Here is a 14,118-nt window from a genome sequence, read left to right on the forward strand (position 1 = left end):
GTATTTCTCATGTGTGTCTGTGTATTTCCCATTCTGTGTTAGTGTATTTCTCACTATTCGTATGCGTATTTATCTCTATGTGTCTGTGTATTTCTCATTTGTGTCTGTGTATTTCTCATTCTGTATATGTGTATTTCTAATTCTGTGTCTGTGTATTTCTCACTATGCGTCTGTGTATTTCTCATTCTGTGTTTGTGTATTTCTCACTATGTGTTTTTGTATTTCTCACTATGTGTATGTGTTTTCTCACTATGCTGTGTCTGTGTATTTATCACTATGCGTATGTGTATTTCTCACAATGCGTCTGTTTATTTCTCAATATGCGTATGTGTATTTCTCATTCTGTGACTGTGTATTTTACCATTATGTGTCTGTGTATTTCTCAATATGCGTATGTGTATTTCTCACTATTTGTCTGTGTATTTCTCAATATGCGTATGTGTATTTCTCACTATGTGTATGTGTATTTTTCACTATGTGTCTGTGTATTTCTCAATATGCGTATGTGTATTTCTCACTATGTGTCTGTGTATTTCACTATGTGTCTGAGTATTTCTCAATATGCGTATGTGTATTTCTCACTATATGTCTGTGTATTTCACTATGTGTCTGTGTATTTCTCAATATGCGTATGTGTATTTCTCATTGTGTGTCTGTGTATTTCTCAATATGCGTATGTGTATTTCTCACTATGTGTCTGTGTATTTCTCAATATGCGTATGTGTATTTCTCACTATGTGTCTGTGTATTTCACTATGTGTCTGAGTATTTCTCAATATGCGTATGTGTATTTCTCACTATGTGTCTGTGTATTTCACTATGTGTCTGTGTATTTCTCAATATGCGTATGTGTATTTCTCATTATGTGTCTGTGTATTTCTCAATATGCGTATGTGTATTTTTCACTATGTGTCTGTGTATTTCTCAATATGCGTATGTGTATTTCTCACTATGTGTCTGTGTATTTCACTATGTGTCTGTGTATTTCTCAATATGCGTATGTGTATTTCTCACTATGCGTCTGTGTTTTTCTCACTATGCGTCTGTGTTTTTCTAATTATGTGTCTGTGTATTTCTCAATATGTGTATATGTATTTCTCACTATGTGTCTGTGTATTTCACTATGTGTCTGAGTATTTCTCAATATGCGTATGTGTATTTCTCATTATGTGTCTGTGTATTTCTCACCATGTGTCTGTGTATTTCCGACTATATGTCTGTGTATTTCTCATTCTGTATCTGTGTATTTCTGACAATATGTCTGTGTATTTCTGACTATGTGTCTGTGTATATCTCACTATGTGTCTGTGTATTTCTCACTATGTGTCTGTGTATTTCTCACTATGTGTCTGTGTATTTCTTAATATGCGTATGTGTATTTCTCATTGTGTCTTTTAACTTAGTGATATCGTGATTGTATGGAACCTTGAAGTATGCTCATTACTTTTTCAGGATAATTTGTAGATATTCATATATATTTAAAAAAATCACCCATAAAAATGAAATAATGAAACAGTGGCAGCGTATCTATTTTAATGTATATTGTACTGTGTGTTGTTACAAATGTAACATTGACGAAATATAAGAACATTTATTGTATTGTACTGATATAATATATAAACTTTCTGAAATAAGGTTACCGCCAAAACTACAAAATTTGCATTACGCTAAAATAGTCTGATATTTCACGTCTGACAAAGTCAATACTCGCACTGTTATATATGCCAGGAATTACTGTTATTCTCATTTTAGTTTAGTTTTTTGATATAGTTTCTAAAAAAAGGTTACTCATTGGCTAATTATCTAAACCATCGTCTTTCTTAAGATGATAAGTATCTAACAAGTTCTAAAGCCATTTTTTACTTATTATAAAACTCATGTTTGCTCTTCTTAAAGATAGCGAAAAGTATTCGTTTCTGAGGAATAATGTGCCTTAAACCTACCTCAATTTATACGCCAACTTAATGCAATGCCATCTACCAATCAGTATAAATGATCAGGAAATGTCTATACCTACTGTAATTCAGTAATCCAAGATCTAGAGGTCAATGAACACTTTCTAAACGTAAACAGAAGATTTACAAACTGAAAAATAATGTACAATCAATAAAATCAGTGTACATCTATTTTCCGTCATACCCAAAATTGAAATTATGTTGACACAGCAATAATATGGTCTTTAGTAACGGACAAAACATCGAAAGGAGGCTGTCAAACGCGGAGAAGAAAAGCAACTTTTATTGTTGACTGTACATAAACAATAGTATATTGGTACGCTCGAACAAGACAATGAACGATTTGCAAAAGGAAATGAGTTATCTACATTCCTTGCCAGAAAGTCGATGCCTTATAGTATTACTTATTCCCAATTGAGAATTAACTGTACTTATCTACTTCACAGTGTTTTGTTACGCTTTATCATATATAATTCAGCAACAACACGACAAAGTATTATGTTAAGGCGTTTAAACAAATAATACTTGCATGTACATTTTGTATGTTTGTTTTGTTGGGTTTTACGGCGCACCAACACAATTTAAGCCATATGGCGGCGTAACCCCCTGTGTTGCTAAACATGCATGTACATCACATCTCATTCACGTTCAGGCCAAAAGAGAAAAAGAAAACAATTATTCTTATTAAAAATATCGGATGTTAATGTTCGTCAACGATCTAAAGAAAAAATATTCCGTAATTTAAAAATCGAATAAGTTCGTAAAGATTCGTTAAAAAAAGAAAAAAAAGAAAAAGAGCTAATTTTTGTCAACGGCCTTAAATGTTATTTATAAAATCATGATATTAAATTAATGATTGTGTAATTCATACTTAAAACATTATACACTTTACGGTTTAAAGATTCTATACACAGACTTTTTATGAACATTCAATAAATATATCCATGAAATTCTGTAGTGAAACAAAGCTATTCAACTAGAGTTTAAACATTATTAACTTAAGTTTCACAAAAATGGAATTATGTAAAAACCCATATGTGCTTTTTATATCGCTAATGACGTGGCATTTTTTCTCTCTAAAGGGTTGCGTGACAAACAAATTCAATTAAAGATGAGGCATAAATAAAAGTTCTTACTCAAAGACAAGGCTGTAATTGAAAATATGAAAACACTGTTGTTACTTTATAGACGTTAGAATCGGATCTCACCAAAGGCAATTTATTTTGGCTGAAACATATAATCAACTTGGTCTGTTTCTCTCGCATACATCTGATATGTTTATTGCCCATGGAGAGATGAGATAGTTTGAGATGTTCGAGAATACAGCACTTTATGGATGTTTCAAACAATTTGCTAAAATATGAATTGCCGTCGAAAACAATAGCCTTTATCTTCCAACTAACTCTTACATGTTTCTTAACAATTGTAGAATGATATATAAATGTAAAATATACGAAAAACAATCATTGAACTGGTAAAGAGTTATATGTAATCAAGATAATTTTACAACTTTCTTTATCAAATATCTTTACATTCATATGACTTTAAGATAGACACTGAGATTGACTACTTTTTACTTTGAAAATGTATATATATATATATATTTGAGTAGATAAATTATATTGTAAAACCGCCAATAACTTAGTGTTATGTACAGCCTCTTTAATTTTTGTTTTAGGTTCGAAACACGAGGCTATCTGATTTGTATGAGGGGCATAGTTTTTTGATGTTCTTTCTCTTTTGTATCATAGGCAAAATCAAAACACGTTCCCTGTTGTCACAATATGAACAATATGAAACCCCAGAAAAAGTAACCAATAAACGACATCTGAATTTAATATTTCTATCGCTTTATCTTTCTCTGCCGTCACAGTAAGTAAACCCAAGAAAAATGAGCCGATCAATGGGGTATGCTTTGGAGTGAGGGTAACTAATACCTGCACTTCAGTTAACGTACTGTGCTTGTATATGTATACAATTTAACTCTGACACATTTTCAACAGAAAGGTCCCTAAACTATGACACAATAATATTTCATTGTATTGATATACACATAATATACAATTTTCCATTTCATTTTTACAAATGCAGTCACACAGTATACGTACAAAAGGTTTAGTTTAAAAGTTCTAAAAACATTATTATTTGTTTGTTTATACTTCAGGACTATAGAAAGAAAGCTGAAACCATATACATATATCAGGTATGAGGAACATGACTATTTATTATAATAATTCACATCAAAAATAATATTTTAAGCTTGACTGAGAGGAAAGTATATTTGAACCAGCCTCTGGAAAATGTGTCATTGTGACATTGGTATATTTCATTTCCAGACACATATTTCCTGATTTGTCACTTCTGAGTGCATGATTTTTAACTAATTTCACATTCCTTTAAAAGAGTAAATATGTATAAATTGATGTTATTTTTCTTGATTTTCAGAAAATTTCTTCTGTATCTAGTATAGTAACAATCATTTATACTAAATTGTTACCAAAAATATTTCTGAAATGGTATTTGTATATCAACAAAAATGTATTTTTCATGGGAAGTAAAGGTATTTCTGGATGGCACTGTATATCGTTATCATAAGCAAACAATGTTTTGAACTAACGGGTATCAGATATACAGATGTCCATATTATGACAAACACAACAGACAATTCCTTATTAACAAACAAGTTTGCCTTGAACACACAAACAATAAATTACAAATATGTTTTGTTGAAATATGTTTGCTTTAAAACGACAAAAAATGTATAAATAATACGAACTTAAAGCTTACACAAAATAAACAATATCATAGTACTTAGATTCCATTATAACAAAAAGGAAGCATATATCAGCGGCCTTTTGATACGATTTGTATTAGTATAAACAGCGTCTTTTAAATAGCACGCGGAAATAGCATTATTGTATACCGTTACATTTGAAAAGACCGTTATTGTAAGCCAGCAATAGCGGGTAAATATTTCAACTGCATCAAATATCATTAAATTTCAAAAGGTCTTTGAATTAAATGTTCACTTGGCCTTCTTGAAAGAGAATCGATATTCCTGTATATCAAAGCAAACATCAGACACGAGGATTAATGTGTCAAGTGGTAAAGAAAATGATTCCAATGGAGGAAGACCACTAAATGTAGCATTATTTAAATAATTAAAGCCATACTGATCTACTATGTTAATAATTTATAGGAAACGGTGTAATGTATTGCACTTGTAAGCAATAATATACCTGTAACTGCTTTGTGATGTCTTTATTTAGTAGGAAATGAAACAAGTACAGATATGGTACGTGCAACTGAAATGATACTTATATTATAGTCTATAACCTTGTACAGAACATTAAAATAAAATGATATCAAAACTGATTAATTGCAAACCTAGAAAATGCCAAACACATGAAAGTGTGGTAGGTTCGGTTTAATTGAGCCTGATTAGTGCCGGTATTTGGGAATGCAAGTTTCTTTCCCCGCCCCTTAGCATCAATCTTAACACTTTTCTACAGATGAACAGCTAAAACAAAAGAAATTCTGGTTGAATGTAAATCATTTGGCAACAATGACAAAATAATAAAATGGTAGAATGTAACATTATTAAAGAAACACGAGGATCAACAACAGTTAGTGAAAATATAGATTGATTAAATTCGTCAAAGAATTCAGCATAATATTATGCTGTTCTTATATATAATTGTATATTCTGCAAACCACCCCGAATTGAGAATATATTTAATTGGTTTTTAAGGAGTATAAAGACTTGAACTTCAGGCAAATTCCTGACAGCATGTACCTATGTAACTGCATCATTTTATAAATATATTAACATTTTTAGGGTATGATAGAAATGTAACACATGACATACTTTATATTTACCATCTTCAATAATACAAGCTTATTGTACACATACTTGATGGACAGTTACAAGTACCTATGATTTGCCTGTTTCATCATGTGTAGTATAATGATTGCCACATGACTGTATAAATTGGACAATACATCTATAAACTTTCTTTTTAACGACGCGAATCTACCATAATAATATTATCATAATAAAAAGTCTGCAAATATATCTTAAAAGGCTTAATGTTTTAAGCATGACAATTAAGTTACAAAAAAAAAGATAATAATCATAAAAACAAGTAAATACACATTTTATGTCTTAAAAGTCAGTATCAGGAATTAATGCTTGTATCATCCACAAATATTTCAGATGGTGGGTTGTTCTTTTTTAACCCCAAAAGCAAATCCCCAAAATTAAGATGAAAAGGGGCGCTATAGACCTTTGCAGTCCCCCCGTATAAAAATATTAAAAAAACCTTACAACAAAAGTTATCATTTTTTCCCTTTTTTTTTAAATTTTCAAATGTTTTAAAAAACCCTGAAAATCATTCCCTATTAAGATTGACTTTTTCACCACTGACTTAAACCCGTTTTTGGAAATATTTGGTTTAAAATAAAAGTCATTTAAATACTTGTAATAATGGGCATGCTGCTTTACCTCGAGATCTACAGGTTGTTTTGAGGCATTCTTTCCGTTCTTCTTGCCGTTAGATTGTTGCACAACCACGTTCGACGCCCCTGCCGCAGAATTCATCACCGCTAAATTGTTGTGTATCTTATTTTAACAATAAATGCATATGGATTCTAGATTTTATTTCGTTTGAATAACATACAAATTATTCAACACTTAATCGTCAATGCATTTGCCATAATGGTCCTTGAAATTTTTCGTCGCCGCCGGGTGAAATAATTTATGAACTGTTACAAATGCTACAAAAAGTCACCTATTAAAATTTAATCCACTTTAACCAATGTTTATATTTGATTTTGCAATTATTTGACAAATAAAACAAAATGATCCTCATCACAACATAAGCCTTTTTCTAACAAATAACTAGAAAATATACAGTAAACGTATAAACTTACAACGATTTAATTCAACATTTTAACTGAGACCTACACGGACACTTAAGATTCTTGTTTGTGAACTATTCATTTTGAGATCAAAGATAAATTTCTGTTTCCATATGAATCGGGGAAAAATTCTATTTTTTCATTAAATATTCATCAAGTTAGCGGTGGCTTTTATTTCAATACAGGCCAAGACTGCTCATCAGCATGAAACTTCATAAAAGTTTAATCACACAGCTAATCCTGTGTTACAGAATAACTGCTGCCCTAAGCATGTTAACAAAATAAATTCACTGGCAGAAAATATAAATCCAAATCTGACTGGTATGACTGAAGAAACAACAAAAAACTACACAAAACATTATCGTCTTCACAAAGTTTTCCTGAATTTATTTTGTTTGTTTACATACACTTTCCAGCCTAACACCTTTACGATACAACTTGTATATCCAATTATCATTAGTCAACAGAGATAATGCATGCTCAGTAGGTCTGCTATTATAACAACTTATTCCACAGTGTAAGCTCTAGTACTAGTTTTTATTACTTTGTATACAACGGTATTTCACTGTTACCAATATCTATAGTACTAGTCGCGTTACGCTCGCTCACTTTCCAACATGTAGTTATTCATCAATTAAGCCTTTATTGTGCTTTTTCTTTATGCGAAACAGATGCGGGCATCGGTTATTGTTATATCGCATGGGACTAAATATCACCTATTTCTATTGACTTTGAATTAAAACCAAAAGATGTAGGCCAGGGAAACCGCTCTCGTAAAACATATAAATAATAAAGATCAGTTAAATCGATTGGTTAGAGCTTGAATAGTTTTGCATTTCATTAAAGGTGTTTGAATAGTGAATGTATTGAGTTTGTTGTTTTGCGAAAAAATGGCGGACATTTTTAAACCTTATATTATACTTATTGTAAAGCTCAATTCTGCCGTTCCTCGATCCGTTTTTATTTTGACAAACTTTCATAGATCTTCGAGACAGAAAAAAGAAATAGGATATTAATATACATTAAAATGTTGTACTATTTTATCTTTTCCATTTAGAGGTAATATCTGTCAATAACTGACAAGAAATATGAATGAAGTTTTTAAGCAACAGTTCATTAAACATTATCTAAACTATACAGATAGATGCTGAAACATTAGTTACACACACTCAAATTCTGTGCATTTCACATTGATCTGTTTTATATTTTGTACATTAAATAACTGATTAACCATGTTTTGCACATTTGTATTTATTTGTGTCATTGCTTAATTATGAAGCTGTCAAAACGCTTTGAGATAAGACAGGTGTGTTTTGTTGAATTATATATGAGCAGATGTGTGTTTAACAATCATATAATGTACCAATGTTGTTGTTTTAGAATCGTGTTTCAATCACTCCGTGAAAATAATTTTTAACGCTTTTAACCTAATCGGGCTTAGAAAAGCAGAAAAATACGATTTTTTAAATTCAATTATAAGCATATATCTCGTTTGCCTATCTTTCCAGTTTAAGCGCCCAGTGGATCTATGTAGGAAATTAAAATTTTATGTTTCAGCCTTTTAGACCTCAGTGGATTTCTTTAAAAAAGTAATTTCAATTGTTACCAGAACAGTTCAATTATAGTTATTAAAAGAGAACATATACTTCACATATTTAGAATACGTACATTAAGGGGTGTCATAAACTGTCTGAAATTCACGTTGGTATTTCTAAATAATCATATTAAGGTCAGGAATAATAATAGTTATTGTTGCAATCAATATCTTATTGATATTTAATATGACACTCATAAGAAAATGTCAAATGATTTAGTTATATTTAATGTGAGCACAAATACATACTGATATTTTGACTTGCTACTGTAACAAAATAATAGTTACATTTTAATATTCCAGAGCTATACCTTTTATCACTGGTAGATATGACTATATTTTCGTGTTGTTTGAAGATCATCGCTTTGTTGCGTTGAAAGAAAAGTTTATATCATTATTTAAACGGCTCCTACGAATATTATCGGATTCTGATATTATGTTTTTACTTAGTGAATAGCGCGTGCTATTTTTACAATATCTTATTCATACAATTGAATGCTTTAGAATATCTATAAAGCAAAGTATAAGGCAAATGAATTGTGTACTGATAAAACATTTATTTGACACTAAAATGATAGGGTGAATCTTCAGACTTTGCCTTTATTTGCATAATATAAGAAGTGCCAATAAAGGACCAGCGAGCTTTTTCAATTGATTTTAAGGACAAAAATGTCAGATAGAAAGGAAATCAACAGTCTTGTAATTGAATAATTAATGACACGAAATCTATGTTCGTCCGACGCCTTTGGCAGACGGGATAAAAATCGTGTATTTCTTTCTTCCAGTATGAATAGGTAAGTATCCCTATACACCCCCCAAATATAAATAAATAAATAAATAAATTTTTTTAATTAAACAAGAGCTGTAACAGGAGACAGCGAAACTCGACTAATAACATACTGGACGCAGTAAGGAAGACAAAACTATGAAAGAAAAATCAATTATGTATAATTATGTATTACGTTATAGTATAATGATGCGCATCCGAACGACAAACAGTGATGTTATCAAGCAATAAAATCACCGAATTGGATATATTATTTCGATTCTAACACGACATCAACAAATAAATGCTGCCGTATATTATAATTAGCTAAATTGCTCCTGATTTGTTTCCGTACTTATTGTCAGCGCGTCACATTATTAGTGGTTACGTCACGTGTTTAATGATTACGTCACATGTCTAAATATAGAACGTCAAACAGTGATTTTATAGCATAATAACACACACTTTCGGTTCTCCTATGTTCAATAGGGAAAAATGCGGGTCGTGTTAGAATAAGAAATATATATATCTGAAGTTTGAAGTAGATATCTTAAAAAGTAAAGAAGTTATTATATTTCTAAAATAAAATCCTTAGTTCAAAGAGAGATAAATCTGAAAATATTGCTTTAAGTGTTATAAACTTTGTCACATAAGATGTAATTGATGATAAAAAATAAGTATTTGAAGTTTGAGGTACATACCTTTAAAACTAAAGAAGTCATAGTAAAAAATAACATTTTTCAAGTAAAAAAAGTCTCAGTTTATAGAGTTATGAACCTTATCACATAACATGTGGTTGATGATAACAAATATATTTGAAGAATGAAATTGATCCCTTAAGAAAAAAATAAGTAAAAGTAAAAAATAATATTGTAAACTTAAGGAAAATTCTAAGTTGATGGGGAGATAAATCTAAAAATATTGGTGCTAGAGTTATAAATCTCGTCACATAAGATGTGATTGATTATAAGAAACATATATTTTAAGTATGAAGTTGATCCTTTATGAAATAAAAAAGTAACAGTAAAAAATATTTTTTTTAAGTAAAATTCAATTTAAGTTCAAGCTGAAAATATTGGTGCTAGAGATATGGACCTTATAATATAAGATATGATAAGGAACGTATATTTGAAGTTTGAAGTTTATACCTAAAGAAATTAAAAAGTTGTAGTGAAAAATATTTACTGCACCAAAACTTAAAGCGGATGCCAACGCCGAGGCGAGTAGGACAGCTCTCCATATACTTCGTATAGTCGAGCTAAAAAAATCGTTCAAGTCGCAAAATGATTGTCTGAAATGAAACAGTGTTGCTTGAGTCGTGAAGAAGTAGATATGGATATGGTAATGTCGATCGAGTCGCGAAGAAGTAGATCGGGATATGGTAATGTCGATTGAGTCGTGAAGAAGTACATCGGGATATGGTAATGTCGGTTGAGTCGTGATGAAGTAGATATAGATATGGTTATGTCGATTGAGTCGTGAAGAAGTATATCGGGATATGGTAATGTCGGTTGAGACGCGAAGAAGTAGATCGGTATATGGTTATGCCGATTGAGTCGTGAAGAAGTAGATCGGGATATGGTTATGTCGATTGAGTCGTGAAGAAGAAGATCGGGATATGGTAATGTTGGTTGAGACGCAAAGAAGTAGATCGGGATATGGTAATGTCGATTAAGTCGTTAAAAGTAGATCGAGATATGGTAATGTCGGTTGAGACGCGAAGAAGTAGATCGGGATATGGTTATGTCGGTTGAGTCGTGAAGAAATAGATCTGGATATGGTTATGTCGGTTGTGTCAAGAAGAAGTAGATCGGGATATAGTACTGCCGGTTGTGTCGTGATGACGTCGATCGGGATATGTAAATGTCGATTGAGTCTTAAGTAGGAGATCGGGATATGGTAATGTTGGTTGAGGCGCGAAGAAGTAGATCGGGATACGGTAATGTCGGTTGAGTCGTGAAGAAATAGATCGGGGTATGGTTATGGCGGTTGTGTCAAGAAGAAGTAGATCGGGATATGGTACTGCCGGTTGTGTCGTGAAGAAGTAGATCGGGATATGGTTATGTCGACTGAGTCGTGAAGAAGTAGATCGAGATATGGTTATGTCGGTTTAGACGCGAAGAAGTAGATCGGGATATAGTAATGTCGATTGAGTCGTGAAGAAGTAGATCGGGATATGGTAATGTCGGTTGTGTCGTGAAGAAATAGATCGGGATATGGTTATGTCGGTTGTGTCAAGAAGAAGCAGATCGGGATATGGTTCTGCCGGTTGTGTCGTGAAGAAAAAGATCGTGATATTGTAATGTCGGTTGAGTCGTGAAGAAGTAGATCGGGATATGTTTATGTCGGTAGAGTCGAGATGAAGAAGATCGGGATATGGTTATGTTGATTGAGTCGTGGAGATAAAGATCGGGCTAATATGGCTATGTCGGTTGAGTCGTGAAGAAGTAGACCGGGATATGGTAATATCGGTTGTGTCAAGAAGAAGTTGATCGGGATATGGTTATGCAGATTGTGTCGTGAAGAAATAGATCGAGATATGGTTATGTCGGTTGTGTCGTGAAGAAGTAGATCGGGATATGGTTATGTCGGTTGAGTCGTGAAGAAGAAGATCGGGATATGGATATGTCGGTCGAGTCGTGAAGAAGTAGATCGGGATATGGTTATGTCGGTTGTGTCAAGAAGAAGTAGATCAGGATATGGTACTGCCGGTTGTGTCGTGACGAGATATCGGGATATGGTTATGTCGGTTGTGTCAATAAGAAGTAGTTTGGGATATGGTAATGTCGGTTGTGTCGTAAAGAAGTAGATCGAGATATGGTAATGCCGGTTGTGTCGTGAAGAAATAGATCGGGATATGGTAATGCCGGTTGAGTCGTGAAGAAGTATATCGGGATATGGTTATGTTGGTTGTGTCAAGAAGAAGTAGTTTGGGATATGGTTATGCTGGATGTGTCGTGAAGAAATAGATCGGGATATGGTTATGTCGGTTGTGTCGTGAAGAAGTGGATCAGGATATGGTTATGTCGGTTGTGTCGTTAATAAGTAGATTGGGATATGGTAATGTCGGTTGAGTCGTAAATAAGTAAATCGGGATATGGTTATGTCGGTTGTGTCGTGAAGAAGTAGATCGGGATATGATAATGTCGGTTGAGTCGTGAAGAAGTGGATTGGGATACGGTTATGTCGGTCAAGTCTTGAAGAAGTAGATCGAGATATGGTTATGTCGGTTGAGTCGTGAATAATTACATCGGGATATGGTAAATTATGTATATATAGAGTGATAAAGAAAACCAATACATGTTTTATGTTGAAAATATTTTATGAAATGTGTTTGTTTTGTATTGATATATCTCACTGAGAAGGGAGAAAACTGGTAATTTAACTCACTGTTATATGAAATATTTAGCTTATTTACGTAACTCACATATTTGTGTTTTTGTTTAATTTCCTGCCTATGAAGTAAAGAAAACATTGAGCTTTTTGGCGATTTTGCACAAACACTTTTTTGTAAAAAAGATGACTCAAAACGTTCAGCGGCTACTCGTTAGAACACTACATGTACATGCAAACAAACGATATTGAAGTTTATAGTTTAAGTAAATATTATGTCATTTATAAAATTCTCAATAGATCTACAGTAAGCATCAAAAGCTTGTGAAGTTGAAATAACTGATTTATTATAGTTTGTGTCGAGGTCAACCACGACTAAGGGGAATATGGGGTACACATATATATTTTTAAAGAACAATATAGTAAAATACTTTCACCTTTTAGCTGACAGGATGAACTCGATATTCGTATTTGTCTTTTTCTAAATGCCATTTTTAATAAGCCCGTTAAGCCATATTTTCGTTTCCTTACTTAGATGTACTTTTCTAGAGAAGCTTTCACCGTTAAAATAGTCTGTCTCAAAAATTCTCATTTTCCTTCTCTGCTATTATTAAAAATGTTGTCAGTCTTATTTGCATTTGTCAGAAAATTTTAAGCGTAATTCCACGTAAAAACTTTCAAAATTCTTACGTACGCATTTTGTTAGTAAAACGCATTTACCTTAAAAAAATCGGACGTAAGTTAAAACTTACGCAAATCTTAGGCGTAAGTATGTTAGAAAAACGGGCCCCATGTGCATGTCAATATACGCCGGGGTTCTTTCGGGCGTATAAAAAAGCAATTATGTTCAGGTTATAATTTTACATTTTCAGAATGTATTTCATGTTATATGTAATATAACTAATTTATCAGCAACGCCACAGTTGCTTGCGATGGGTAATTTTCTTTCCTTTCCATTAAGAGGTTTTGACTCATAGCAAATGAGTTTGCAGCGAATTATGCGGTAAATCAATCAATAAATAAATAAATTATTATTTACCGTTAAATATCAGTCATCTTGTAAGACTTTATTTTATATACGATACTGACAACAGAATTGTTCAAAATTTCAGCGTTTTTTTTAAAGGAACAAAACAAAAATACCGGGAAAATAAACTGCACAAAACAAAAGCTGAAACCATTATAGATGAAATGGTTATGTCTGTAAATAGGAAAACTAACGTGCATTAAAAGAAAAAATTTATAAAACAAAGGGTTCCCCTTTTTTAAACGTTGGGGGTTTACAACTGGTTAAAACATTTTTTTCAAACTCCAAGAAAAAGTCCAAACGAAAAAGTTAAAGAACATAACCTGGACACGGATTGCAGTTTAACATTAGCTTTAAAGGCATCTTATGCCACAGAAACGGATACATGAACAAACATGAGTTATTAAGTTGGTTTTTAAACATGTTACAAGCATGTTATCTGAAGAAATTAGCCATGAATATAAAATTATTTGTCATTTACGTAGCAAAATGTAACTTGAAATGATGTGGAATGGACCAAAAT

At 32.2% G+C, this 14,118-nt stretch overlaps 1 pseudogene; it reads left to right on the forward strand.

Moving 5' to 3' along the window:
• The first annotated feature begins 669 nt into the window (after window positions 1–669).
• LOC132755338 (uncharacterized) lies at window positions 670–1,275 on the forward strand (annotated as a pseudogene).
• The last annotated feature ends 12,843 nt before the right edge of the window (window positions 1,276–14,118 follow it).

Source organism: Ruditapes philippinarum, unplaced genomic scaffold, assembly GCF_026571515.1.
Source record: "Ruditapes philippinarum isolate M1 unplaced genomic scaffold, ASM2657151v2 ctg8243_1_1_1_1, whole genome shotgun sequence".
NCBI classification, from domain to species: Eukaryota; Metazoa; Mollusca; class Bivalvia; order Venerida; family Veneridae; genus Ruditapes; species Ruditapes philippinarum.